Below are 25,749 nucleotides of genomic sequence, written 5' to 3'. Positions count from 1 at the left end.
CCCCAGCCTAAGGAGAAATACAAGGGAATGAGCTGATAAGAACATGCAGAGACAGCTCAGTGGGGGAGCAGAATACAAGCCACAGCTAAGACCTCAATTCACTTTAGAAGGACATCTTTTGCTGAATTAAGAACAGCCTCTGTGGTACTTGTTTTAACTCCTTTGGCTGATTGGCACAATTTGTCCCTAGTACTATGGATGCCAAGCTTGAAATTTGTTGTCGTTATAGGAAATTGAGGGTCAGCTTTTATTGCATTTCTAGTTTCCAAGAAATAAATCCTTTTTTGGAAACTAAAGAACAGTGCTTTAACCAGAGTCTGGCTGTGGCTTAGGGATATTTGGGAGGAACTCTGCCTTCCTGGTTTATAACTTCGTGCATATATTCTCTATTTCCAAATGTCCATTTCTTCCATTTGCATTGTCCTCTGCTCAGATACATGAACTTATTTACACTCTAGACAAATTCATAATTTCTCTCTCGCTCTCTCTCACAATCCCCCCCCCCAGATTGTAGAGGTACATTTCTGATATAAATATATAAATACTCAGGGACAGATGTACCAAATTTGTCATTTCTGTTCAACCCCAACAGCTGTGACATGAGGCAGCATGCCCTTTCTTTGGAATCCAGAGGATTCCTCCAACAGCCAAAGTCATCATCTCTTCAGCATTTTTGCCTAGGATGGCACATGCTTGTGCAGGCAGCATGGAGCCCAGAGTGAGAGAGTTTAACTCACCTTGGCTCCAGACCAATCCTCATCCTGGTGTTGACTTGACAAAATGGGACCTGGGACCAAAATCATCCAGTCAACTGGCCACTGATACCCTCCACCTTCTTGACTTTTCTTAGAGCCTACTATTTTCCTTAGCATGCACAGGCAGAAAGAATCCTTTCTCTCCTGATTCAAATTGGGCATAATGGCAGAACAGATGTGCTGGTGAGTTAAGTAACAGCAGAACACAGAGTACAACTTGTTTTCAAAAATAAATGGCTCTTCTTGGAAGGTACAATCTAATAGGCCTGACAAATCAAAGTCAAATTCAGGGAAATTGTTTTTTAAGCAATCACAAAGCTAGCCATTTCTCTAAACTACACTATATGGCATTTAGAGGCACTCTGCTTCTATTTCTTCTGGTACTGAAGTTGATGTGTGTTACAGAATAAAGGACGTAGTAAACAATAACAATCTGTCCTAGCTTGTCCATGTCACTTCTCACTATTTTCGTATTTCCCATACTTGACCATGTCACATCTCACTATTTTCATATTTCCCATACTTGATCTCACAGAATCCTCTCAATCCAGAGAATTTGTTTACATTTTTTCTTTTGAAAAGAATATGGTCTTAAGATTTTCAGTGATTTGTCCAATGTCAAAGAAATAATAAGCACTGTATTCAAGACTCCATCCTATTTATTATTCATTTATTCAGGCAAGTATACATATATACTTCATTTACACAGTATGCTTTGTGCCTGGAGACTGTATGATGAACAAGATCATCAGACTGCTTTTGCCAGGCTTACAATTTAGCAGCTGGAGACAGGTGATTAAACAGACGATGACAATAAAATACAGAAAAGGGATATTACTCAACAAAAGTAATATGAGAATATATACGGCCATATAGGAAATGAAGAGGAGGAGGAATTGGGGAAAAAAATAGATCCCATCCCTAAAAATCATGATGTTTAACCTGCTATCAGAAAAATCAGTGGAAATTATTGTTGTAGAAAATTGGGGGTTGGGGAAGAAAAACAGGGAAAGAGGAAAATACTTTAGACAGGGAATAGCAATTATATGAAGACCAGGAATTAAGACCAATTGTGGCAGACTTGAGGACTGGGAAGAAGTTTTGGGGTGGCTGGAGGTACGTATGGGAAGAGGTGAGTGGTTGGAGATGGGCAACAGGGGTAGGGAGAGGCCCAGATAGTGGAGCACCTAGTGAGCACCTTCAGTAAAGGATTTTAGACTATACGCTAAGGATCATGGGTAATCATGGTTATTCTGGAGGGCAATGGCTGGATAGTGACTTGGAAAGGATTAAAACCAGAGGCTACCTGGACTATGTTAAAGTAGTCTAAATGGGAAGTAAGTTAGATGTGGATTTAGATGGTGGAGACCGGGTAGATTTCAATGACGTTTAGAAGTCAGATCAAATAGGACTGGTGACGTGATGAATTAAATGGAGTAAACTAGATAGATGGACCCAACATAATTCTCAAATATTCGTGAGGTGGTGTAGGTGCTAGAATGGTTTTCTCTCTATTTTCTGTACCATTCAGTTTCTGCAGGCCACCACAGCCTCTGTCTCTCATTATACTCCTCACCCCAGAGGTTCTGATGGCAAGAAACGTCACACTAATCATTGAGGAGTGCCATGAGTGGCACCCAGGACATCATTCCAGGCAACATTAAATTGCCTGAGGATTGAGGAAGGGCAGACAACACAAAAGAAATATATTTCCCCTTGCAATAGTCTTTTGGTATACACGTATTCAGATTTTGGTCTCCACATAAAATTATTAATGTCCCTATTCTTGTTCGTACAATTGCACCTCAGTCAACTACCAAATCCAGAAAGCTGAATGGCCACTCTGAATTCTCGATCTTGTTCAGCATTAAGGGGGAGCCCAGACTCCATTGGGTCCCCTCTATTCATGCAGACAAGAACACTGACCTTCGAGAGAGGAAGCAAATTTCTCAGTGTCATTGGAGGGTCACCGTGAGAATCACCACTGAAACTGCCTTCTAACTTGCAGAGCTTTGTGGTTTCAGTTCACGTGTATGGTGTTTATTGTGTCCATTGTGTACTGAGTATTGTAGTCAGTGTTTAATATACTTTCCCTCTTAAATAGGGATTGCTTTTTCTAACCCCTTATGGGAAAAACAAAACCAAAACAACAACAACAAAACCCAAGGTTTGGAAAATCTAATCAGCTTGACAAGTAAAAGCATAAAATGGCCCAATCTTCAGGTGGACGCATATAACCCCAAATTCCATGCTCTTCCCACTGTATCATGCTGCCTGTGACAGGCTGCATAGTTAAGGAAAGTCTCTAAGGAAGATAGCTGTGGGTCAGAATAGCTTCCATGGCCAAGGATCATTTGATGTCAAGGAGAAAGAGTAACCCTTTCCTCTCAGCCCTTCATAGAAGTTTGATCACCCCTCAGCTGCTCCTGGTGGCCTAAGTATCATTGACACTTATAAAATACAAAACCTTCTCACCAAGAGCTTGTTGCCCAGTCTAGTGCCCAGAGAGTGAGGTGAAGACAGCATGAATCTAAATTGCCTTATCTCTTTTTTATTATGTGAACGAGTTGCAATTTATTTTAATCTTTTCACTTTGTAGCATTGTCTTTCGTGTCTTTTATTGGAGACAGCCTTTTTGTTAAGAGGAAAGATTACTGAAGCAAATTCCTCTGAGTGTGCAGAGTCCATCCCACCAGTTTCCAGTTTCAGTGGCTTGAGTATTCATCCAAACACTTAGCAGCTTTGTCTGGCTGTCCAGCCACACGAGTCCCTGTGAAGGACACAGCCATTTGGCACCACTAAATCCTGTGACATATTAGGGCTCCCTCTCAACGGCCATTACATTAGGAAAAAATTTACAGCTCATGATTAACAGCTGTTCTAAATAAAACAATGTAGTTCATTCTTTTCCTTTTAGCATGCCATAGTCCTATGCTGTTTGAGACTAAGACTTGCACTTGACATTCAGTGGAAAGTATTTCATCCTTGAAAACACATGAGAAAATCAGTGACTTATTCACTTGCTCATTTGTGCATGTCCACCTGGCTCTCTTCCTACTTATCTTTGCCTTCAGTCATTCTCCCATTCATTCATTCCTTGCTTATTCCTTTCTCTTGTTATATTATATCATGTACAATTTGCCATGCTAAGCATTTTTGAATGTGCAATTCAGTGGCATTAATTACATTTACATTGTGTGCAATCATCACCAGTATCTGCTTTTAAAACTTTTCCATCACTCCAAACAAAACTCATTATCTCTGTTCATTCTTTATTATTTTATTCAGCAATTATTTATTAGGGACCTACTGTGGCCAAAGTTCTATGAGAGGGGAGGATATAAGCCCGAAGTCCATAGGATCTGATGTAAAGGAATTGAAACTCTGATTGGAACATATGTGTCTACCAGGTAGCACAGAGCCTTCTTCTTTATGACACTCTCATACCTGCCATCCTTAGACAGTGCCTTGGGCTTCAGGTCACATACAGAGGACAAAGGATAAAGTACAAACTCACTAGGTTGGTTTGATTCTCATGATTCTACCTTAACTACTTTTCTAATCCCAGCCCCTACCACTGTATTTTTTTTTTACTTCGTAATTCAGTTGATAAGAAAAATGGGCAATTGTTAATAATTGGTTAGAGAATCATCAACAACAACAACAACAACAACAACAACAACAAAACAGTAAAAGCAACAGTGAAGCCACTACCTCTACCATGCTCCCGCTCCTAACCTAGTAAGTCCTCAGCACCTGGTCTACTGTTATCACTTCTTCTGGTGAAACTTCTATGTAACTGTCTACTGTCAGCTGAAAATCGGACTCAGAAACTCAGCTATCAAGCCCCCTCTTCTAGGTCTCCAACAAAATCATGTCTAAAGATTAGGAAAAAATATGAGCTTCTAGAAAGTAGCTTTGTGAAGAATTATTCTAAATGAAGAAAAGCTATTCTTTCAGAGTCATAGAAAAATCATTAATCAGAGGGACAATAATACATCATAAGCTAAAATACTGGCTTTAGAGGCAAACTAGTGACTTTGATTACATCCTAACTCTGCTACTAGCTACCTGTGTGTATGAAGTTGGGCAATTAAATTTGCAAATTCATCCTAGAAAAAGTGCTACCTACCTAACTGCAGAATATCCTTATAGTCACCAGATGGCCAAGGGAAGTACTTCGAAGGTGACCGTATGTTGATAATCACATGACTTCTGTGAGCCTCAGTTTCTCCATTTGTAGATGGAGAAAAAGAAATGGTAATTAATGATACTTACATATTTAAAGTTTGGATACAATAGTGAATGTAGAGTAAAATAATCATGGCTCATCTTTACTGAATGCTTTCTCTGTGGCAGGCATTATTCTAGGCCTTCACTTGTATTTAATTTATTTAATTATCACAATACTGTAAGACGAATATCAAGATTGTCCCCATTTTTCAGATGAGGAAACTGAGGTTACAGAGAGATAAAGTAATTGACAGAGACCATTCAATTAGTAAGTGACAGAACTTGGTATAAACCCAGTCTGACTTCAGAATCTGTAATTGTTGTCACATACCTTACTGTATCCTAACAGTATTTACCAAGTACAAAACAGGTTACTGACATTAGAATAGAAAATTAAAATTCATGAAATGAGCATGATCTTTAATATATCTCCTTAGAGTTTCCCTTCATTTTCACTGCTATAAGCCTGCTGTAATCCCACATTGTCTCTTCCTTACGCTAATGCAAAGGTCTCCTTTTTCTTCTCCCTTCTCACTCCTGTCTCCCAATCCATCCTCCTCAAACTGAACTTTATACCCAGGTATGGGACTTTGCCACTCAAGGTGTTTAAGATCTGGCACCAATCATTTCTTTAACCTCTATTTACATCCGCTTGTCGAAGCCAGTTAGTTCACCAGCCCCTTTTCCTCTCCATGTCTTTGGGTCTTCTGGTGCCTCTGCTTGAAATTACCTTTATTGTCTTATCTGACTCAACAACCCTGCCCATTTTTCAAAAAAAAAAAAAAAAAAAAAAAACAGACCAATTGTCTTTCCTCCTTTGCCATCTTCTGTGCCTCTCCTTACATCTCTGTGTGTGTGTATGTACACATGCATGCAAGTGTGTGCTTCCTTCCAAAACTGTATTCTACAGATTTCTCTAACATGGCATCCCATTAAGTAGCAAGTATTTGTTTCCAAGTCTGATTTCCCTTGTAATCTGTAAGCTTTTTAAAATGAAGGCTATATTATGGTCTTATTTGTATCTTTTTGGTCAGAAGTGATTAGAAAGTGACTCAAATTATCTTAAAAAATACAGTGGTCCTTGGCCGGGCTCAGGTGCTCATTGCCTCTAATTTTAGCACTCTGGGAAGCTGAGGCAGGTGCATTGTTTGACCTCAGGAGTTCAAGACCAGCCTAAGCAAGAACGAGACCTCATCCTAAAAATGTCTGGGCATTGTGGTAGGCACCTGTAGTCTCAGATTCTTGGGAGACTAAAGCAAGAAGATATCATGAGCCCAAAGTTTGAGGTTGCTGTGAGCTATGACACCATGACACTCTACTAGGGGTGACAAAGAGAGATTCTGTCTCAAAAAAAAAAAAATAGAGTTTCATAGTTCTCTTTATATAGATCTTTCACGTCCTTTGTTAGATAAACTCCCAAGTATTTCACCTTCTTTGGCACTACTGTGAATGGGATAGAGTCCTTAATTGTTTTTTCAACTTGACTATTGTTGGTATATATAAAGGCTACCAATTTATGAATGTTGATTTTGTAACCTGAGACGGTGCTATATTCCTTGATCACTTCTAAGAGTTTTGTAGTAGAGTCCCTAGTGTTTTCCAGATATACAACTCTAAGAAAAGAGATAGCTGAGAATGTTAACAAATGGAAAAATATACCATGCTCATGGTTGGGAAGAATCAACATTGTTAAAATGTCCATACTACCCAAAGCAATATATAATTTCAACACAATCCCCATTAAAGCTCCACTGTCATACTTTAAAGATCTTGAAAAAACAATACTTCGTTTTATATGGAATCAGAAAAAACCTCGAGTAGCCAAGACATTACTCAAAAATAAAAACAAAGCAGGAGGAATCACGCTACCAGACCTCAGACTATACTACAAATCGATAGTGATCAAAACAGCATGGTATTGGCACAAAAACAGAGAAGTAGATGTCTGGAACAGAATAGAGAATCAAGAGATGAATCCAGCTAATTGCCGTTATTTAATCTTTGAAAAGCCAATTCAAAACATTCAGTGGGGAAAAGATTTCCTATTTAACAAATGGTGCTGGGTGAACTGGCTGGCAACCTGTAGAAGACTGAAACTGGACCCACACCTTTCACCATTAACCAAGATAGACTCTCACTGGATTAAAGATTTAAACTTAAGACATGAAACTATAAAAATACTAGAAGAGAGTGCAGGGAAAACCCTTGAAGAAATTGGGTTGGGCGAGTTTTTTATGAGAAGGACCCCCCGGGAAATTGAAGCTGCTTCAAAAATACACTACTGGGACTTGATCAAACTAAAAAGCTTATGCACAGCCAAGAACACAGTAAGTAAAGCATGCAAACAGCCCTCAAAATGGGAAAAGATATTTGCGGGTTATGTCTCTGACAAAGGTTTAATAACCAAAATCCACAGAGAACTCAAACGCATTAGCAAGAAAAGAACAAGGGATCCCATGACAGGCTGGGCAAGGGACTTGAAGAGAAACTTCTCTGAAGAAGACAGGCGCGTGGCCTTCAGACATATGAAAAAATGCTCATCATCTTTAATCATCATAGAAATGCAAATCAAAACTACTTTGAGATATCATCTAACTCCAGTGAGACTAGCCTACATCATAAAATCCCAAGACCAGAGATGTTGGCGCGGATGTGGAGAAAAGGGAACACTTTTGCACTGCTGGTGGGAATGCAAATTAATACATTCCTTTTGGAAAGAGATATGGAGAACACTTAGAGATCTAAAAATAGATCTGCCATTCAATCCTGTAATCCCTCTACTGGGCATATACCCAGAAGACCAAAAATCACATCACAACAAAGATATTTGTATCAGAATATTTATTGCAGCCCAATTCATAATTGCTAAGTCATGGAAAAAGCCCAAGTGCCCATCGATCCACAAATGGATTAATAAATTGTGGTATATGTACACCATGGAATATTATGCAGCCTTAAAAAAGATGGAGACTTTACCTCTTTCATGTTTACATGGATGGAGCTGGAACATATTCTTCTTAGTAAAGTGTCTCAAGAATGGAAGAAAAAGTACCCAATGTACTCACCCTTATTATGAAACTAATGTAGGACCTTCACATGAAAGCTATAACCCAGTTACAACCTAAGAATAGGGAGAAGGGGGAAAGGGAGGGGAGGGAGGGGGGAGGTAGGTGGAGGGAGGGGGATTAATGGAATTACACCTGCGGTGCATCTTACAGGGGTATATGTCAATCTTAGTAAATGTGGAATGTAAAGGTCTTAGCAAAATAACTAAGAAAATGCCAGGAAAGCTATGTTAACTAGTGTGATGAAAATGTGTCAAATGGTCTATGAACCAAGTGTATGGTGCCCCATGATCATACTAATGTACACAGCTATGATTTAATAAAAAAATTAATAAAAAAATAAAAAAAAATAAAATATTCATACACATAAAAAAAAATACAGTGGTCCTAGCTTATCCACAATTTCACCTTCCAAAGTTTCAATTATCCATGGTCAACTGCAGTCCAGAAATAGTAAATGGAAGTTCCAGAAATAAACAATTCATAAGTTTTAAATTGAATGCTGTTCTGAACAGCGGGATGAACTCTCCCTCTGTCCTGCTCCTTCTCACTCAGGACGTGACTTATCCCTCTATTGGATCTATCCGTGCTGTGCCTGCTACCTTCTTATCAGTCATTCAGGAGATGTCTGATTTGCAGAAGTGTGAGTACAGTACACTAAGATATGAGATAGTAGCAAAGAGGCCACATCCACAGAACTTTGATCACAACATATGAATTGTTCTATGTTGTTATTCATTATTGTTAATCTCTCACTATATCTAATTTATAAATTAAACTTTATCATAGGTATGTACACGTAAGGAAAAGTCTGGCATAGACAGGGTTCAGTACCACTCACAATTTCAGGCATCTACTGGTGGTCTTGGAATGTATTCTTGGTGAAAAAGTGAAAAATGGTGGGGGGGTACTACTGGAATATATTTAACTGAAAAGTCAGGATATATAATAGCTTCAAGTATAGCTAGTTATATACTTTATTCTAGTGTAATCAAAATCATATTCTAAGTCTTTTCTCTCCAATTCTCACCTTTACTTCCCCTTTATCACATGTATTATACATTTTGAAGATGACTCTTCATAGGTACAAGATGAATTCCAAGAACTTCCAGGCTTATATCCAGAATTTTCAGGAAAAAACTCACTTCTTATCACTGATATTAACTCAGTTATATTTTCAATCTATGAGGCCAAAACAAAGAAGTATACTCATTAGCTCTTGCAGAGATCAATGAGATGAGAAGGAGATTGCAGTGATCCCCAGGACAAAATTAGGGTATGGTTACTGGTATATTGATGTTGAGCAGTGCACACATGTGTGTGTGTGGAGAGAATTCTCTTGTCTCATTTCTAATGTCGGTGATGCTTAGTAAATGACAGTGAATGAGTGTATCTGTGCCCGCATGGGTGGTTACTCATGCATATGTACGAGAACAGAGGGCAAAGTGGAGATCAATATTTTTTGCCCCAGAAAGAAGATATATCAGTCAGACAATGCCTTATTAACCTTGGCATTTAATAAGTAGTTTTAGACTTATAAAATAAATACACTATTTATCTTCATGCTGAAAAGCACTTGAAGAATTGTGTGTTTTTTCTGATCAAACTTATTATATTAGATGATTCTCCCTATGAGTCACTGGAACTTGACATTATTATAATTCAGTAAAATACAAATAATTCAATGTTAACTTTTTGGGGAGGCTTTTGTCCATGGTTTCCATTTATTTCCACTACTCCACCCCTCATTTAGCACATTTCCTATTTCAAAAGTTCTTTCTTAACTAAGATCTATTGGATACCTTTACAGCAATCTGTATATACATCATGTTTTATTTAATCATTGTGATTCCTTAAAATAGATGATACAATTCATTCATTTATTTATTCAACCTAGCCATATTTAAACATTTTTTAAGGACTATACTGCTAGTCATCAAAGGAGCATTTATAGGCATGATATATTTTGTTGCCTTCAAGAAGCTTACAATATAGTAAATCAGACAAATAAGAAAATGGATAATAATATCACTGGGGTATACAGGATTTGCTTTGGGTGCTGTGGGACCACATAGTCAGCTGAGTTCTCCCATCCGAAGAAGTCAGGGGAGACTTGTTGGGAGAGGTCATGCCTAAATTAGAACTTTCATTTTTTTACAAATGAGAAAAATGTCTTTATGAGAGGATATGGATTCTATAGATTCTGAGTCGCCATTAAGATTTTTTAAAAGAAAACAGTGGTGGTGCATCTTACAAGGGTATATGTGAAACTTAGTAAATGTGGAATGTAAATGTCTTAGCATAATAACTAAGAAAATGCCAGGAAGGCTATGTTAACCAGTGTGATGAAAATGTGTCAAACAGTCTGTAAAACCAGTATGTGGTGCCCCATATCACATTATTGACATTATTATAATCACACAGCTATAATTTAATTAAAAAAAAAAAGATGGGTGGCACCTGTGGTTCAGTGAGTAGGGCGCCGGCCCCATATGCTGAGGGTGGTGGGTTCAAACCCAGCCCCGGCCAAACTGCAACAAAAAAATAGCCGGGCCTTGTGGCGGGCGCCTGTAGTCCCAGCTGCTTGGGAGGCTGAGGCAAGAGAATCGCGTAAGCCCAAGAGTTAGAGGTTGCTGTGAGCCGTGTGACGCCACGGCACTCTACCTGAGGGCGGTACAGTGAGACTCTGTCTCTACAAAAAAAAAAAAAAAGAGAGAGAAAAAAAAAAAAGAAAAGAAAACGGTGGCGGAATCTACCAAATGTTTTAAAAGAAATAGAGGTAGAGAGTATAATGGATTAAGATGTACATTAACTAGAGACTGGGAGCTGAAAGAGTGTAGGTAGATAGGTAAACAGATAAGTAGGTAGAAAGAAAGAAATGGATGACTTCTGATTTTTTCTTTTACAATTATTGAAAGTAATAATGGGAAATAGATCAAGTACAAAGAAATGTTGAAATTTTAGAACTTTACATGTAATCTTCACTAGTGATAATCTAGGTAAAGACTTTGGACCCTAGAATGGTTCCTAAATATTTTCATCTGTGTGTTGGACTGTGTCCAAAAGCATGATCAGGAAAACATCTGGTAATAAGCACAGTAATTATACACACACATTCCCATTTAATGATTGTATATAAAGTATATCTAACTATTAGTTGGGGCTCAGACAATGATACATCAAAGTGAAGCCCTTAGAAGTAGTCTCAGAAACAAAGTTCCTCTCAGACCTTCTCCTGCTGCTGTCTCTCACCTCTCATTATCCCCCACACTAGACAGAGAAATTAGAATTCCTCTTTATGAAGGCAGGTCATAGAAACTGTTATAGAACTGTTTGTCCCCAGAACTAGCCATGAAATATTTTTCTAACCTTAACCTATCTTTCTGTGTAAGAGCTGGCCATAAAGAATTCTCTGACCAGCCTTGTTTGACAGGAGAACATAGGACTCCTATTCTGGACAGGACGTGGCCCATATATGGAAGGAAGGAATAAGGCATAGAGAGAAGAAGAAGAATCTGAACAGACAGCGCTTGCTGGGTTTCTCCACTCACTCAGTCTCTCAGCATTAATTAGATTAGACCAGTTGTGTTTAATCATATTGCTACCCAGCTGTCCAGTTTTCATCAAACCTAAGCATAAAAATGGACAATTTCCCCTTTATCTTCATTTTGAAGGCTCCAATGTCACATGAAACTATCAATACATCAATCTGTTCTGCTTTTCTTTTATGAACCTTCCTTTTGTTATGGGGTGTTGGCTATGACCCTCATGTTGGAAAGGAAAGGGATCACTCCCTTTTCACCTTTGCCCATCTATTAGAAAAAAACTCAGTGAAAGAATCTAGCCAGTGATTGAGCAGATATTCTCTTAGAGGACAAGGTAGCCAGTGATTGGGCAGAAATTCTCTGTAGAGGGTAAGGTAGCCAGTGCTAAGAAAATCAGATACATAGAGATCACAGAGTCCATTGCTTAGTGACACATTAATCTGGCAAAATGGTGAATATGACATTTAATTGTCTGAATTTTTAGAAACAATAGTCAGTGTAGCCTGCCTAAATCTCAGTTTCATGATGCAATGAGTATCAGAGCTAGAACTGGAGACAAAAGAGGTGTCCAACTCACAAGCTGATGTCCTTGAAACATCCTGTGTGCTTTAAATGCTTCATTTAGTACCTGAGGAAAGTGAGGACCAGAAAAGAGAAATAAAGTTTAACTGACAATATTAACCCAGGAAGTCTGGAAGAGACTGGATCTTCACTAGCTTTTCATTCTCAGAAGACTGTCTCCAAATAGATAAATACGATGTCTCCTTTGTAATAAAATCAAAAGGGTTATTTGTAACAGATTCATTAAATTCATACCTAAATGCCTAAGTCTTTGATATTTATTCGTAGTGCTTAATTACATTTTTTAAATCCCACTGCAGTTTATTCTACTCATTTTGTTTAGCTCGTTTTATATTGTTTCCTAGTAGTATTCAAATAACTTATTTGAATTAAAGTCCCTTGAATTCAAGAACCTTATCCTTAATCTCTTATTTATCTATTCTGTGGTTTGGGATGAACTTTAAAGCCATGGGTATTCAACCTATATGTTGAATCTTACCTAAATGCTTGTAAATCCTCCATTGTTCACAGGTTATATAATTCATTCATTCATACATTCATTTAGCAAGTATTTATTCAACTCCACTTATATGTCAGATGTAGTCCAGCCTCTGCCTACTTTGTTAGCAATTATAAGTCAATGCAATCCAAGTAAATGGCTTCTCATCTTGAAAGGATAAATGTGAATGGCTAGAGATCACATTTACTCCAGAGATCAAGGAATAAATTTTAAAACTTGACAACATAGAAATATTTTATTTTGTTCTTTTTGGTTCATTTTCCCTGAAGTTTTCCATAACAAACACCTATTTCTTTCATAATGAAGAAAACCAAATTGTATTAAAAGCATACTTGCTGGTTTCATTGTAAAAATGTTTGGTATTAATTTTGTAAATTCAGTATCTTTCCCCTTTGCCTTCCCCTGCTATTGTTCTCTTGGGAAAAATACTTCAAGTTCGAAGGTGTAATTTCATTCTTTTTATTTCTGATTCTCACATTATTCTGAGACTGGAAGATTTTCATTTTCTGAAGGAAAAATTCTTTTAATTTAAGTGGTACCATAATACTGCTATAGAAAAGGCAATGAATCAGAAAGACCAGCATCCAAAGTGCATCTCTGTCTTCACTAATGTTAACTTGGAGATGTTATCAAATCTTTCCTAGTCCTGGATCCCTGACGAGTAAATATAGGGACAATACCACCTTCTTGACAGATCACACAGAGGTTTAAATAAAAAAAAAAAAAAAGTGTAATAAAATGCCTATCACATAATAGGAATGCTATAGAAAATTCACATAGCTCTATTCACATTCTACCTCCAGGTTAACACTGAAAATTGAGGCCCCAAACACATTAAGATGTTCTGCCAATGTCAGTTGACTGAGTCAGCCGTGAAACTTTACCTTCTGATTCCAGGTCATTCCCCTGTAATCTACAGCACTCTGTAATGAAAGTCAGGTATTAGAAGCATCACACATGGCATTTCCACTTACTCCATGTCTCATAGCTCATATTTCTAGGCAGTTTAGTGCCAAACAATTGAAACACTTATTCCTTGACATTCAACGACAATTTGTTATAGCATTAGCCTACAATAAAATGGCCTTTGAGCCGGCAAAGTTATTGCTTTATCTGCCTTTCCATTTTCCAAAGATCAGGTAACTGTTCTCAAGTATTGAAAGAAGACAGCCCATAAATCACAGGGACAAGAGCTCACTCAGATCTAAGCTAAGCTACTTTGTAGAGCAAAAGTGCTGGGGATCATGTAGCTCATGGCCTCCTAATTCTTGGACTGCTCTTTTGTCTTTCAGAACTAGTCATTTCCACTCTTCCCTCTCTTTGAGTAAAACGTAGGTATTCAATAGGGATCCCATCTGAGGACCTGCAGAAAGATGCAACGCGGAGCTGTGTCTCAAGTAGGAAGCAAATACGAACATACTTCTTCAGAATAAATACAAATAATGGTTGTCCTTAGATGTGGTAATCAGGAAGCACTATGGGCCCAAACTAAAAATAGCATTTATTTGAAATGATCAGTAATTCCTTCAAAGTTATTGAAGTTAAAAAACGTTATCAGTTATTCCTTCAAACTACAGGGATAGTTATCCAAATAATTTAGATTATCACTATTCTATTACAGATGATTGGTAAATGCTTGGAGGTAGAAGGGATCTTAGAAATTTCTTACTTGACCTTTCTTTATTATTGGTGGTGGTGGTGGTGGTGGGGAATTCATAGGGGAAAACTGAGGCCTAAGTAAATTATGATGTTTTTGTTAGGATGGTGGTTGAGCCAGGCTTGGACTTGAGCCTTCTTATATACTAGGTCAGCCCTCCGTAATCTGAACCACAGTGACTTTCCTTGTCCAAGTCAGGTATTAGAAGGATTACAACTGGCATCTCTACTTCCTGTGTGTTTTTTTAATCTCATACTTCTGTGCACTTTAAATAGCATCACACAATAAAAGCACTTGTTCCTTGACATTCATTCCCTTAACAAATAATGATCTCTTTACTATGTCATATACTCAGCATAGAGATATAGATTTAATTGATGAATCAGACACTTTCCTATTGAAAAACTGGTAGAATTTCTTAGTTTATATTGGAGATTATGGACTTACTTTTTGTCTGTGGCTGTGCAAAAGGGCATTTTTAATCACAATGAACAATGACAAAAAATGTCCCTGGCTCAGTCAACTGGAGAGTCAGTGAGTATTTTCAGGAAGTTAGTCACAGAACTTGACTAAGAGCATCTTAAAAGAAGACTACTCCCTTCCTGGATTTTTATGGTGGCTTCAACATTGCAGAATCCCAGACAAAAGGTTTGCTTTTTTTGACTCAGTCTTCTGACTGTATAAAACGAGATACCCAATAATTTATCACATGGGACTCTTGAATTACATAAGCAATGAATACAGCTAATGAAACAGCATTTAATAAATAGAAAAGACTGTATAGAATTATAAATAAACATGTAGATAAAGGTAAAGGTAGGCGACTTTCTAATTATTTGGAAAACTTGTCTTATGTTACTTAATATTCTGCCTATGTTCTAGACAGATGAATAGATTCAAATCATAAAGTATCATAGATTTCTCTCTCTCTTTTGTATTTATTTATTTTTACCTCCAACTCTTGGGCACAAGCGATTCTCTTGCCTCAATCTCCTGAGTAGCTGGGACTACAGGTGCCTGCCACAATGCCTAGCTATTTTTAGAGACAGGGGTCTCACTCTGGCTCAGGCTGGTCTCAAACCTGGGAGCTCAGGTGATCCACCTGCCTGGGCCTCCCAGAGTGCTAGGATTACAAGTGTGAGCCACCACCCTGGGCAGTATCACAGATTTTCTAATTCATACCACCAGGATCTTCTTATAAACACCATCAAATTATATTATTTCTGACCAGCTAAAATCCAACTCCCTTTTCTTTATCTGGAATAGTATTTTATTTGAAATGATGGCATATTATTTTAAAATGAGCAGATTTACCTCCCTTCCATACACTTTCAATCTGTCCAATGCACTTTGTCTCTCTGGACCTCAGTATTTTCAACTTTCAGATGGAAAAATGCTGAAGTGTGCTATCTTACAAAGCATAAAGATGTTATGAGGATCAACTAAGATAATGAGCACAAAGCAGGCCAGGAAGTAAAATCTGATTTGTATTGGTATCATTACTACCTTTAGTCACGCTACTAAATCATGTGCTACAGAATGCTTTGTAGTAGAATTCATTATGTAAGCCTCAGACTTTGCACTAGAGTTTAAGCTGCTTGAAGTTATTCCACTTTAAATCCATCTAGCAGGAATCACATAAATCTCTTTATTTCTCTTCTCGATGCACATCCTGTTTGAGAGAACTTCTCTCTTCCTCCCAGCCTGGTACAGGATGCTCCTTCATGATGGCCAAGTGGAGGCCCTTAGAAAAGGCTTGTGCTTATTCTTCACTGGGACTCTGTAATTTAATTTTAGTCCCAAGTGTTGATGGAAAAGGTCACAGAGTTCAGGCCACTCTTCAGTGGAAATGAAACTGAAGAAGGGCACCAGGCCAAAAATAAGGCCCTTTCTAAGTAGTGTTTGGGGACGTGGCCTTCAGCACTTTAAGGGCTCATGAGTCTTTCCCTTGCTATAGATCTTCCCCTTGTTCAGGGCTTTTCAGGGCCATGAGGGTCCTGCAGTAGGAAAGCGGAGTTGCCCTTTCCTGACACCAAGCTCAGCAGAAAGGAATGCACCTCAAATAGCCCTTTTCATGCAGTGACTGGCTCACAGGCCTCTTAGACCGTAGGGCCCTTCTCTCCTTGCAACTGACACACTGCAGAAAGCCAGATATTGATAGCAAAGGGAAGATGAGGTTTGTTTGGAGAAGAAAATTATACAAAATGCTCTTAATCAGACCCTCTCTGGAATGTCTTCCTGTCCCTATGAAGGAGGGACAAATTATATTTTCTACTGGTGTAGAAGAAGAAATCGTGTTCCGTGATCAAGGTTGTGTCTGCTTATGTCTTCTCCACGGGATAGATAATTATAGCTCCTGAAACAGTTTTTGGAATCTGTTTGTTACCATCTTTGAGAGCAAAGACAGTCATAACTGTCTTATTTGCAGCAGTACACGCATTACTGATAAAAATCTGTAGCCCATTATAGCTTATAGCTTAAACATCAACATGTAAGATTGACATATAATTCATGTTGCTATGAAACATTTTTTTTCTGTTCTTCTTTTATGTCAGTGAGTATCCAAGCATTAGAACCCCCACCTTGAATTTTCCAAGTAGCCTTGGAATGTTTTATGCATTAGCAATTCAATTTAAAACCCACAACCTCAAAAAATGTGCAGTTTGGTAATACAGTATTTTTCACTTCTAGTTTTTATACTTGTCCATTGTGATTATAGGAGTGTCACAATTGTATGTCCTAAATCTCCACACTCTGCTGGTAGGGACTCGATGAAGACTGAATAAAGTCCAAGCTTCCTAACACGGTAAGTCAGGCCCTCTGTGTTATGACTCCATCGCGGTGCCCAGCTTTATCTTTTCCCTTTTCCATAACTCCCATCACTTTGCCAATGGTAACATTTTGCTTACAATTTTGTCCACATTTTGGTCCCTTTTACTTGGGATGACCTTTTTTCATTTCTTCACTTCCACTTAACTTCAGAATTCAGCTGACAGATCATCATGGAAAGTCTGCCTAACAATCCCCTCAGACTATCTAGGTAAACACCCTCCTCAGATTATGTACTTGCACCCTGAACAAACATCTAGCAAAACTTATTTCCTATAATCTTGGGATCGTCTTCCCCCCATCCTCATGCCTGTGTCTCCCACTGTGAATTTCTAATGACGGAGTTTGTTGTGGATTGAATTGTGTTTCTACAAAAAAAAAGTTGAAATTCTAACCCCTGGTACTGGTGAATGTTGTCTTACTTGGAAATGAAGTTTTGCAGATGTAATTAAGATGTAAATTAAGATAAAGTCGTATTTGAGAAGGATAACCCTTAATCCGATATGACTGGCATATCCTTACAAGAGGAGGACAGACACAGAGACAGACAGACAAGAAGGCGGCGTGTGGCAATAGAAGCAGAGCCTGGAGTGATGCAGCCCCAACCAGGGGACGCCGAGATGGTCAGCAGCTCCAGCAACCAGGAAGAAGAAAGAGGGGCCCTTAGTTTGTGGTACTTTATTACGATAGTGTCAGAAACTGACACAGAGCTTGCCTTGTTTAAAATCAGATTTGAAGTATCAACATAATTTTCGATATGTAGCAAATAGGCAGATGATTGTTTAATTGCCATTTAAAGTAATCTGAAAACACCTAGAATGTTCCACTGCTTCCCTGCTCCCTGTGCCTTAGCCATCCAAATCTCCCTGACACCTCTGAGCCTTTATAATTGGGTCTCATCGTTGGGAAAACTTCTGTAGTCAATCTAGTTTTTTTCCCCGGATCTGAAACTGTTCTATTATTTATTATCATTTTAATCCATGGTATTTTAGTGCACCATAATGCACGCCTTGCCTTTTCCTAAAATTTCATACGCTTTGAGGTCTGGAGGAAATTGTATCTGGGTCAGCTATCATTAGTTGTAGATAGATACACACTTTGTACAAAGAATGAAATAGCGTATAATGTATAATACACTAATGTATCATGTATAATAGACCTTATTCACTATTACCTCTGCTGTATAATCAAAGCTACTGCTTGCATTGTATACATTTTCAAATGGTAATGAGAAAATAAGTTTCAGGTTGATAAAAGTCGCTTGCCCGAGACATCAGGACTAGGAAGTGGCAGAGTAAGGATTCCAATTTATGCTCGTCTGTTTCCATCATCCTCTCTCCATTTCTGCCTTTGATTAAGACTTCAGAGAGGTAACCATTGACCAAAGTCCCCAGTTGACCTTGCTTTCAGTGCAGAAGAAATCTGAGACTTTTGACCAGCAACAACAGCTGAACATACAGATATGTGGGACAAGTAGGCCTTGCCAGCCCAGAGAGCTAGAAGCCAGAGCCAGCAGCAGACATGCAGAGAGCTCTCTTGCAATCTCCTGTAATGAGGTCCAGAATTTCCCAGCTTCCCATAGGATGGCTCACTCTGATCCTATTGCTCAAAATAGCAATGCAACTTTTTGTAAGTGCAGGATGGAGTCCATCAGTAAATGGTAGCAGAAAAGAATGATACTGGGGAAGTTACCAACATACTATCTCCTTACATCTAATCGTGAGCCTCAGATTTCTTCTTTCTAGGGTCTGCCTAACTGGAATAGGAAAATTTTCTTTACACAAACTTAGTATTCTTAAGCTGTAAGGAAAATGTACAAATGTTATCAATGCTACCCTTCCTAAGTAAGACTGTGTAGCAGAAAGCATTTTGTAAGCTTTAAAGAAATACATCAAGAGTTAATGTCATTGCTCCAAAAATATGTGCTTGACGTTTCTTGATGATTTGTATAGAACTAACTAACTTGTTTCCATTATCTTAATCTTATTATTTTAAATCTATTTTTATTATGTCAGTATTAATTTTGTTAAAATAGGGTCTTAGTTAGGCTGCTATCACAAAAACACCACAGACTAGATGGCTTAAACAACATTTATTTCTCACACTTGGACAAGCTGAAAGTCTAAGATAAAAGTATCAGCAAATTCAAATTTCTGGTGAGGACACTCTATTCCTGGCTTGTAGACAACTACCTTCTCACTGTGTCTTCACATAGAAGAAGGAGAGAGAGAGAGAGAGGCTGATCTGATCTCTTCCTCTTGTTATAAGAACAATAATCTATCTTGTTATGGGGATGCCACCCTTATGACTTTATCTAAATTACCTCCCAAATATCACACCTTCAAAGACCATCACATTAGGGGCTAGGGCTTCAACATATGTATGGGCAGGGAGGATAAATATTCAGCTTAAAGCAAGTAGTATGTGAGTTGAAGCACTAGCTTTAACTTACACAATACAATCCTAACTATTCTATAAATTAAAGATCAGATAATGCATAACTCTGAATAGTCTGTTCATTTTTTTATTCTTAAAAGCCTAATCATATTTTAGAAATCAGCATTGCAAGAATCTAGGTTTTATACCTGGCCCTACCACTTACCAACTGTGCATCCTTGGGTATATTTCCTTACCATTCATTACCATTTGGCTCATAGTGGCCAAATATGGGATAATTTGTACATCACCATAAATGATGATATTAAGGATTATAGTTAATTCAATAAGAGTCCATGGGTCTTCAGCAATATAAATGAATAAATAGATGAGAAGACAAGGCTGTATATAACTATACAGCACATAGATGAAATGATAAAGTTAAAAAATTATTTGACAACCATCATAGAAAGAATTAATTTGGGTTGCTTGCCATCACAGAGCTTGTAGCCACTCTTTGTTCCATACTATTTCAACTGCAGGTCTATACTCTGTGTCACCAGTCACACATAGGGGCTTCACGCAACACAATGCCCAGCTAATTTTTTCTATTTTTGGTAGAGATGGGGGTCTCACTTTTGCCCAAGCTGGTCCAAGCTCCTGAGCTCTGATGATCCATCCGCCTCGGCCTCCCAGACTGCTAGGATTACAGGTGTGAGCCACTGCGCCTGGCCTTAAACCATAGTTTTGCCAAATGTTGCCCCAACCCACCAACAAAATGTTGTTTGATAAAAATGTCATGGTCCAGTTTGCCAAACCCCTTGGAGTAATGGACTGTTGGCTGCTCCATCCTCAAAAGTACTGTGCTCTTCATCGCAGGCCTTGCCACCACACTCAAGTCATCATAAGAGATGACCAATACATAAAGGATATGTGAATGATGCTCAGGGACTTTCTGTACATGCATCTACCTTTAAAAAATGTAGTGTTCTCCCAAATGCCCATCGATCCACGAATGGATTAATAAATTGTGGTATATGTACACTATGGAATATTATGCAGCCTTAAAGAAAGATGGAGACTTTACCTCTTTCATGTTTACATGGATGGAGCTGGAACATATTCTTCTTAGTAAAGTATCTCAAGAATGGAAGAAAAGTACCCAATATACTCAGCCCTACTATGAAACTAATTTAGGGTTTTCACATGAAAGCTATAACCCAGTTACAACCTAAGAATAGGGGGAAGGGGGAAAGGGAGGGGAGGGTGGGGGGAGGTGGGTAGAGGGAAGGGGATTGGTGGGATTACACCAGCGGTGCATCTTACAAGGGTATATGTGAAACTTGGTAAACGATCTGTGAAGCTAGTGAATAATGCCCCATGAATATATCAATGTACACAGCTATGATTTAATAAAAAAAAAAATAAAAATGTAGTGTTCTCCAAAAAGGGTAGGCATGGGCACACATCCTAGTGGACAATGGCCAAGCATGCACCTAAAACTTTGTAATAGCACTGAGGATAAAGACACATTTAAAAAGATAAGAATTGCTTATTTCCTTCAGAGACAACAATGCCTCAAGAAGTTTGGAACCCAGACAAACTAATTTAAAGCCCAGCTAGATGCCTGCCTTCCTACTGGGATGGCAGGCATCTAGCTCTGTAAAATCCCCTCTCCTTCACCTGCCACTTTCTGAGATGCATTAAAATCTAGCGAATGGGTCTGAACCCAATTGTTAGTGGTTAGACCCATTTGCTTAAATTCAGAAATATTGCAGACACCTCCAAATCTTCAGACCAACTAGTTTTCTTCTATTCCTTCTCTCATTCCATACCTCCAACTCTGCAATTCACCCTTCTCAGCTCTTGGCATCTTCTATTAAGACATGCAATAGACTGACTGCTCCTTAGCTCTGTCCTCACTACCTAATCTGGTTCTGATGTTTTCCTGCTGCACCTGCTTCCAATACTCATGCCTCCTCTAGAGAACACAGGACAATGCCCAGGGACAATGAAGACATTGGAAATGCTGTATGGTGTATTTTAGTCCAAAGTTCGCGGGCTTTTCTTCTTGATAAGGGGCAGAATCATTCTGGCTTATTGTTTACGGTCTAGTGCATTTGAAAACATAAAAAAAAAGAAAGAATTAATTTGGATAAGAAACATCAACAGATGCTAGAAGATGAAAATAGGATATGAGACAGAATTTTGCATAGTGTCAAAGAATCTTCTCATAAAGCATCTGTTAATTACAAAGGTTGAAAGAGTAATTTTAGTATAGAAATGGCTGACATCAAGTGATCAAAATTATTACCATCTATCATGGGTAAAATCTACATTGGGTGCTGCTATAATAGGACACACTGGGGACATAGCATTACCGAAGGGACATCTTGGGCAAAAACGCATAACTTGGATCTAATCATGGGTAAACATTGACTAAACCCAATGAAGAAACAGTCTACAAAGTAACTGGTCTATAATCTTCAAAAATATCGAAGTCATGAAAATGTAGGAGAGGCTGAGTAATCAGCCCAAGTTCAAGGAGTCAGGGTAACTAGAGAACTTGGAGTAACATGTGTTACAAGATTGGATCCTTTTGTCATAAAGAATATTATTATGACAACTAGTGAAATTTGAATGAGTCTTTGAATAAGTGGGGATATGATAATTCTTTGCACTGCTCTTATAACAATTTTTTGACATTGAAATTGTTTCAAATAACATGTAAAAAATTAAGAAAAGACAAAACAATTGTAATTTTGGAAACCACCCCATTTTGTGACAAGAGACAAACTAATTCTGTAAATAACTTTGAATTAAAAATCAGATTTCATGTGAATCTGGTGACAATTTAGATACCATCGTTAATTTTCAGAATAATAAAAAATATTTCTATTCTGAATAGATTAATGCTAGTGCTTAAAAAAATCTCCAAACTCAAAACTGCCTGTTGCTTTGATCTTCTTAAATCCTGCCATTATTTGGAGAAAGCTGTAAAGTAAATGAAATTTTTTTCAGTCATGTGTATGGTACATTTAATTATAGGTATTCTTTAGGGGGATGCATGAAAGGATTTTAGTGATATCTTTTGTGTTTTTTTCCATGATAAGAACAATGGAATTGCTTTGTATATGAGAGAGTGGATATATCTTCCGAGGGATCATGCAATTTGGAAGCTTTTTATGTTTTGAAGGATTTCTCACAGCTGATTAAAGCCTTGCAGTTGGATTGGGTAGCTAATGCTCATCTGTCTAATGAATGTCCTTTCACTGCAGGAACTTAAGTAGAAGTCAAGTCATGACAGGATTACACAAAGACAGGTGGTCCCCTGAGAGGAGCAGGGAAAAGTTAACAGGAAAAGCCTCAACATTTAGAGTTGAAAGACATTTCCAGAGTTATTGGAAATTATATTTTCTTTTTTTTTTTTTGTAGAGACAGAGTCTCACTTTACTGCCCTTGGTAGAGTGCCGTGGCATCACACGGCTCACAGCAACCTCCAGCTCTTGGGCTTACATGATTCTCTTGCCTCAGCCTCCCAAGCAGCTGGGACTACAGGCGCCTGCCACAACGCCCGGCTATTTTTTTGTTGCAGTTTGGCTGGGGCTGGGTTTGAACCCGCCACCCTTGGTATATGGGGCCAGCGCCCCACTCACTGAGCCACAGGCGCCACCCCTGGAAATTATATTTTCTTATGTTTTAATGTATCAACTGAAACATTTCTTTTCAAAATGTATTTATTTAACTCACCATTTTATCCCAGTTACTTAGAATAGCATTATACATAACTGGTAAATGAATGAATTAAAAACATTCAATTATGAATTAATTATTTATTATGTTATGAATGAATAACAATGAATGACTGAAATAATAAGTTATTGCCTCCTCTTATTGATTATTAATTCCAAACTCTCTTCTTACATTTCCAACTTTCTAGAGCAGAAGTCAGTAAACTCATGGGCCAAGTCTAGCTTGCTACCTGTTTTTGTAAATAAAATTTTATTGGAACACAGCCATCCCCACATTTTATGTATTATTTATGGCTGTTTTCATGATATCATGGCAGAGTTGTGTACTTGCAACAGAGATGGTATAATCGATTGAGTCTACAATGTTTACTGTTGTGTTGTACATAAAATGTTTGCTGACTCTTGTTCTGGGGTATGACCTGGTGCTTAGAATGTAAGTTATGTTAAAGCCCCAAAGAGACAACCTGATGGGGTTTGCTTCCAGCATTTGATTCACAATCATGATTTCAACTATGTAAAGCCTCTTGAAGAGAACTCATAAGTAAGAATTCATAAGTAAGAGAATTTATAAGTAAGGAAAGCAAGAGACTCTCTGGGTATTTTAAAACAAGCACTTTTGTGTATGTATGGAAGCAGGATGAGGAATGACGGACAGTGGAGACTTGGAGAAGATAGAGGTTTCTAGGGGAGTAGAGAATGGAAGGCTGTCTGATGGGTACAGGTGCACTGTTCCCACTGTAGCATTATTCCCAAGACTCAATCTAAGCAAACATCAGTGGATAAACATATAAAGAAAATGTAGTATATATGCACCATTCAACCATTTATAAAATGAACTGATCTATTTTGTATCAACATGGATAAAACTGGAAGTCATAAGTAAAATGAGCCAGGCACAGAAAGACAAATGTTCTCACTCGTGAGAGGGTGAGCCCTTCACATGGAGGCAGGCAGGGAATGATGGTTGCACTGAAGGCTCTGACTTCACCATAAAGCATTATCGTTGATATAGCAAAGTTGAACTTGTACCCCCACCAATATAGACAAATATGTAAAAAAAAAAAAACACAAAAAATAAACTAAAAATGAAAAAAGCATGTGATTGGAAACATGCAACTGTTACGGAAACACATAACTTTTTTAGAGGCAATAGAAGGAATGGAGGGACAAAATTGGGAAGGTCACAGGATAGCAACTGCAGGAAGCCAATGACTGCTACAGACGCTGCAGAAACAAACACAAAACCAAGGTTGCTGCTCAAAGCCCAAACTGAGGCACCTCTAACGTGCTGCTGGAACTCTTAATATACTTTAATGGAAACTCTGTGACAGGAAGAGGGAAGTTCTACTTGTCAAACTAGAGAGGTAAATTTGGAGGTAGATAAACCAAAAATCACTATGCCCACTGTAAAATGTGACAGTGTAAATAAGAAATACACCTCATTATGAGATTTCCACCAGGTTTTATCCATTCCAGGCATGCTGTTCTTCACTAACAGAGTCATATTTCAGCCACTTAGGCCACATGTCTAGGGCCACAGGGAAATTTCTATTTTTATGATGATTCAGATTGATCATCAGTGGCTGCTTATAGATCTGAATTGTGAAGGATATGAACAATCTCTAGTTTCATCAGGGAACAGTTCAGGAACAACTTGTGATGCCTTCTACGAGCACAGCAATGGCGCAGTGTGTTCACGTTTGCCACCACGATTTGCAACAATATACACATCTAAGGATGTTCTATAATTTAGGACTTTTAAAAGATAGCAAAAGGATTTGTTGAGGATGAATACTATGACTGGGTAAGTGTTCAATATAGTTACAAAGTTAAAAAGAAAAGGATTTACAAGTTTATAATAAGCTCTCACCTTCATTGCCTGCTGTACTTCATTTAAAAAAGGATACGGTGGCAGCATGGGTCAGTGTGGCTAAGGAAGATATTTTGATTGGTCTGTGTCAGGCGTATAGTTCTTAGATTATACACTATGGTGGTTCCACAGTGTTCAGTTGTGGGTAGGAAAGCAAAACTAAGTCAATTGACAGCATCGCCTCTCATTTTCCTGAGGATGGACTTTAGAATGACAGAGAACAGACAGTGTCCTGTGGAGGCTCATCTTGTCTGGTGTCTACTGAGTCACTGCTGCTGTCTCATCTGCCAGTCCTCTTTGGGTCTTGGGTATGTACAGCGAATTAACTATTTTCATGTGATGCAAAAGTGTGGAAAATCTCTGGGAAGCTATCACAGGCCCTGTACACACACACCACACCCCTCATACATAGAGCTGTTTCTCTCCATCTGGTTTCTTCTTACCACCCTAGAGTCTCAGCTGATAAATCATCACAGCTCTGCTGCCATAAACCAATCTTAGTCATTTATCTATTTCACAGGGGAAGCCAGCAGAAGGTGGCACTTTAGGGACCTCAACATCTGCCCTTCCAACTTTATGCCACAAT

The sequence above is a fragment of the Nycticebus coucang genome, chromosome 13 (assembly GCF_027406575.1).
Source record: "Nycticebus coucang isolate mNycCou1 chromosome 13, mNycCou1.pri, whole genome shotgun sequence".
NCBI classification, from domain to species: Eukaryota; Metazoa; Chordata; class Mammalia; order Primates; family Lorisidae; genus Nycticebus; species Nycticebus coucang.
This window is presented reverse-complemented; position numbering follows the sequence as displayed.